The 5,664-nt window shown below is 36.1% G+C and overlaps 1 pseudogene; it reads left to right on the top strand.

Annotated features, from left to right (window-relative positions):
* Positions 1-263: 263 nt before the first annotated feature.
* On the top strand, positions 264-1,799 carry LOC116131795 (annotated as a pseudogene).
* The last annotated feature ends 3,865 nt before the right edge of the window (positions 1,800-5,664 follow it).

Below are 5,664 nucleotides of genomic sequence, written 5' to 3'. Positions count from 1 at the left end.
CTTACACTTAGATTCTCTATTTAGTTATGGTTTTACTTCCTTAGTTTGAGAATATCTCTAAGATTGTTTGGTGGGCAAGTTATTTATGTTATTTGATATGGTCAAATTCTTGGTTAGATCAAGTTGAAATTGTCGAAACCTTTGAGTGAGTAGGAGACCAGGTTCCATCTATAAAATAACCTTGGAGATCGTACCATAAGCATTGAGTTAATAAGGAAAAAAAAACACAGATCGAGAAAGAGTTGAGTTGAATTAAGTGACACATGGGTTCTGTGTTGCGTTCAGAAAATGTTCGTCCTCATGCAATTTGTGTTCCATTCACAGGTCAACGCCACGTACTTCCGATGCTTAAACTAGCAAAACTTTTGCACTACAGAGGCTTCCAGCCTTCCACATCACCTTTGTAAACAGAGTTTATCCCTAGTGTTCTACTAGGAACCCAAGGCCCTGACTCTCTCAATGGCATCTCCATTTCCGTTTCGAGACCATCCCCGATTGCATCCCTCCTTTTGATATTCAGTCTAAACTTAACGTTGCCTCTCTCTGTGCTTCAATAAAGAAATCTTGCTTGGCTCCCTTTAAAGATCTTCTATCTCAACTCAACAACACATATAAGTCAAACGTTCCTCCAGTCACTTGCATAGTATCTGATTACATTATGAGCTTCACTCTTAAAGCTGTTCAAGAGTTAAATATTCCCAACGTTCTTTTATGGACAGCCAGTGCTTGTGGCTTCATGGGTTACAGGCAGTTTCGAAATTTAAAGAAAAGGGTTTGTTCCCTCTCAAAGGTAATAACCTATAATATTTCTTTCGTTGTTTGTAGTTTGAAATTTTTTTGTACTGATTTTACCTTTTCTTTTTGATTTGTAGATCCCAGTTATTTGACAAATGGGTTTTTGGATACTGCAATTGATTGGATACCCGGTATGGAAGGCATTAGATTACAGGACCTACCAACTTTATTCAGATCTACTGACGTGAATGACAATAGCGGTAAATATCTGCATGGACGGAATGGAGAATGCTTCTAACGCATCTGCAATCATTTTCAATACCTTTGATTTGGAAGCACTTTCTTCCATTTTTCTTGGTATCTACAGTATTGGTCCACTTCAGCATCTTCTGAATCAGGTGCCAGATGATAAAGCTCTTAGTTTCATAGGATTAAACTACTGGGTCGCAGAACCAAGATGTATGGAGTGGCTCGATTCAAAGGAACCAAACTCTGTCGCCTATGTTAACTTTGGGAGTGTGACTACCATGACAAAACATCAACTTGTTGAATTTGCTTGGGGTCTTGCAAATAGTAAGAAGACCTTTTTGTGGGTAATTAGGTCTGATATGGTGGAGGGTGAATCAGCCGTTCTCCTTCAGGATTTTATTACAGAAACCAAAGAAAGGGGTTTCTTGGAAAGTTGGTGTTGCCAAGAAGAAGTTATAACTCACCCAGCGATTGAAGGGTATCTAACGCACTGTGGTGGGAATTCTACGATGGAAAGTTTGTGTGCTGGCGTGCCTATGATATGTTGGCCATTCTTTTCTGAACAGTTGACTAATTGTTGGTTTTTAAGGACTAAATGGGATCTTGGCATGGAATTAGAATCTAAAGCTGACAGAGTTGAAATTGAAAGACTTGTGAGAGAATTGATGGATGGAGAAAAGGGCAAACAGATGAAAAAGAAAGCAATGGAATGGAAATTGTTGGCAGAAAAGGCAACTACGGCTCCTAATGGGTCATCTTACAAGAATTTTGGGCAAGTGATTAACAAAGTTCTTCTAAAATCAAGAACTAGTTAGGAATATGGATATTTTGTTACCAATAAATTTGCGACGTAGCACACCCTAATGTTATCGGGGCTATGCCATGTAAGTCCCATATGTGATGCTTCATATATGATATTTATTTATTTATTTATTTTATGGGTTTTCTAACCATTTTGAATTTAATACCGGTTTTAGTTGATAGATTATTATTTATTTCATATTATGCAGTCCATCTTCAGGATTTTAATTATAAATTTCATTATTTAACGGTGGTATGGTTAAGAGTGTGGAGGGAGGCGTTTACACCTCATATAGGCATGGATTACCCAAAAAAAAAAAACAGATAAATAAATCATAAATGCAATACTAGGTCCTAACATATAGACATTTTGAGTCACAAAGTTGGCTATCCAAGATGCATTTAATATCCAGAGTTTGACAAACATAAACTAAAACTGGGGAGCCTAATAACATACCTAGTCTTTTTTAGGTAAATAATTAAGGACAAAATTATATATATAACAAAGCAACAAATACTATTCCTAAGGGTCAAAAACAGTGTCCCTGTTTTCTAAACAAAATGAATTATAGTGTCCCTGTGCCCGTCTACCTTTTCCACTTTATTGCCTCTTGACTCTTGGATGTCCATTTTCCATTTTATTAAGAGGAAGAAACCTCTCAAACAGTCAAACTTTTCATTTCTCATGTCTCTTTCTTCTTCTCCCAAACTCTCCTAATTTCTCTTTCATTTCTCATTTATCTAAAGATTCATACAATTTCTTCCGGTTGGTAGTAAGTTGAGAGTTGCATTGAGAACACACCTTCACCAATTAAAAAATTGGATCTCTGTTTTGCCCATTCAAGAACTTAGTAAGCTAGAGAGGGGTTGTAATTTAATCCATAATGAGAGGCGGACATCTGTTTATATAATGAGCTAAGGTAGCTTGAGTCCTTGTGGAACTCATAATTCACATAGTATCAGGAGTTTGAGTTAACAAGAAACTCATAGTACTAGTCTAAGTAAGACTAGGAGTACTAGTTCATATAAGACTATGAGTCTTGGATGAACTAGGTTTCGTATGGGACTTGAATCTTATTGTGGAACAAGTATAGACTGATGGGTTGGAGTCTAGGTTAACCTAACCTATAGAGTGGCCCAACTCATGAAGCGGCCTAGAATGTAGGTTGGCCCAATTCGTCAGGTAGCCTTGATCATGGAGTGATCAAACTTGTACATAATTGAACTTAGTTTAGCCCTAACTTGTACTAAGTCTTCGAACACGACATCTTGTAGTGGCATAAGGGGTAAATATGACTATCTTCAACCACTTCACGCTACAGTGTAGGTGATAAACATGACCACAAGGCTGTTGACGAAAATTTATTCTTAACTCCATAGTGCAGCCAATTTGCTCTAACCAAAGTGCTGTCGTTTTGCTCTAACTTAAGTGCTGCGATTTTAAACAAAGTGTTGTTGTTTTGATCGAACCAAAGTGCTGCCATTTTTGAGTTTTTAAAGTTTGTTATAAAAACAGTTACTATACTTCTTCAATTCATTGAGCTTAATAAAACTTTTCAACACAAATTCTCTCTCAATTTCTAAGATTTACACGGTATCGGTGTTGGACAAATATAACCAAGCTGAAACTACAAGTAGAGTTTAGCTTGACAGGGGCTGTTAGACAAACGGAGAAGTTTTTAGAAAGCTTAAAGTGCTATTGTTTTTGTGTTGTAATAATCATCTATTAAAGCTGACTTTTGTGAATACTTTATTAATAAATTGTAACACTGTTCACCTTATCGAATACAACTAGAAAGTTTTTTTTTCTTCTTTCCTCTCTGATTTTTGCTCTCAAATCCCTAACCTTCACATGGTATCAAAGCATCCTTGACTAATGTCAATGGCGGAAAACTCTAATAGCTCCAATTCAACCAACAACATCAACAAAACGTTTCACAACTCTGTCAACAATTCTCTTAATCTCACTTCCTCAGCTATTTCCTCTAGTCTCCAAGTTATTAATCCAAAGCTTACTCTAGACAATTACAGATTTTGGCGCTCTCAAGTACTTTTTGTAGTAGGAGCTCACAAATTGGAAGATCTAACAGGTTTAGTTCCTTGTCCAATTCCTTTAATTCCTAGCAATTCTGATAGTTCTAAAGATATTGTTGATGCTCAAGATGTTGAGTTGTTTTCTAAAGAAAAGATCAATCCAGCTTACACTCTATGGAAATGAACTGATAAGTTTCTTGTGAGTTGGTTGTTAGCCTCGATGTCTGAGAATATGTTTAGAACTGCTTTTAAATGTCAATATTCCACTGAAATTTGGTTTGTTCTTGAAAAAGAATTCATTACAGACTCCAAAGCTAGGGCTTTGCATTTAAAGATTTTACTTCAGAATACTAGCAAAGACAATCTTAGTATAAGTGAATATGTTAGAAAGATGAAAGGAATTTCTGACAATTTGTCAGCTAGTGGACAAATTAGTTCCGAGTAAGATTTGCTCCAGTATATCTTAGATGGACTAGGTCCAGAATATGACATTGTTGTTGTAAATCTTACTTCAAGAATAGAATCTAGTACTGACTCAATGTCCTTGCAAGAAGCCCAATTTCTATTACAGAAGTACGAAATTAGGATGTACAAGCTCAATTCAGTAGATTTTCATAATAGCTCAGCTTACACTGTAGCTACAGTAACTACCAGTTCCACATCTGTGCCCAGTAATCATACTCAGCATGTCACCTCTGGTTTTGATAATGTGTCTCACAGTCTTGATCCATCCTTAAACACATTAGGAAGTCATAAACTACATGGTAACTACCCTATTGCTATTGGACAGATAGGACAATCCATGTCTAGTTCTCAATTTAGTCAGCAAGGTTATCCTAATATCAATAATGTTTTTGGATCTAATTTTGGAAACAACTTTGGAAGTTATAGACCTACTCATTTCAATAGCTTTGGAAGAGGTAGAGGCAAGTCAAATGGAAAAGGTAAACCTATTTGTCCGGTTTGTAATAAGACTGGACATATTACCATTCAATGCTATCATAGGTATAATTCAGCTTATAATGGACAGATGCAAGGCAATGCTCATCAGAATTTTTACAATAATGGTAATCTGCAATCCACTGGTTCATAGAGCTTCTACACTAACCTTGGTAATTCACATCAAGGTTATGGTATGTTCAATCTACCAAGTCATCATGATCAGAATTTTAGTCAAGCATCCAACTCTTCTAATTTTTTCGCTTCATCTCAACAAGGCTTTGGACATGTTATCTTTCCATAGAATTATTCTTATCTTGGCAATTCTGGAAATGTCCCTGTACCATCTCAAGCATCAACTCAAGCTCAAGCCCATTTTGCTGCTCAAACTATTCAGAATACAACTCTGTTACTGATTTTCGTAATATTCCCAATTTATCTAACCTTAGAGCTCAACCTGTTACAGTGAATCAGAACAGTGGCTTGTTTGTTTATAAAGCTTTATTATCTATTCCACAGGATCCTATCTAGTATATGGACTTAGGAGCAACTGACCATGTTACATCTGATCTCACTCAATTAAACATTAGCAAGGACTATGATGGATCAGATCAACTCCAAGTAGGCAGTGATGAGTTCCTTCACATTACACATGCTAGTTTTATTTCTTTGTCTAGTACTTTGCAGAATTAGTGTTTACATTTAAAACATGTTCTTTGTGTTCCTAGAATAACCAAAAACTTACTTAGCATATCAAAATTCACTAAGGACAACAATGTTGTAGTTGAATTTAATGCTAACTCTTGTGTTGTTAAAGACAACGTCACTAGAGCAACTTTACTACAAGGAGAGCTTAAAGCAGGCTTATATCAACTGAATCTTTCCTCGAAATTACCTTCATATTCA

The sequence above is a fragment of the Pistacia vera genome, unplaced genomic scaffold (assembly GCF_008641045.1).
Source record: "Pistacia vera cultivar Batoury unplaced genomic scaffold, PisVer_v2 Contig243, whole genome shotgun sequence".
NCBI classification, from domain to species: domain Eukaryota; kingdom Viridiplantae; phylum Streptophyta; class Magnoliopsida; order Sapindales; family Anacardiaceae; genus Pistacia; species Pistacia vera.
The sequence above is the reverse complement of the archived record's forward strand: the minus strand, read 5'-3'. Positions and strand labels throughout refer to the sequence as shown.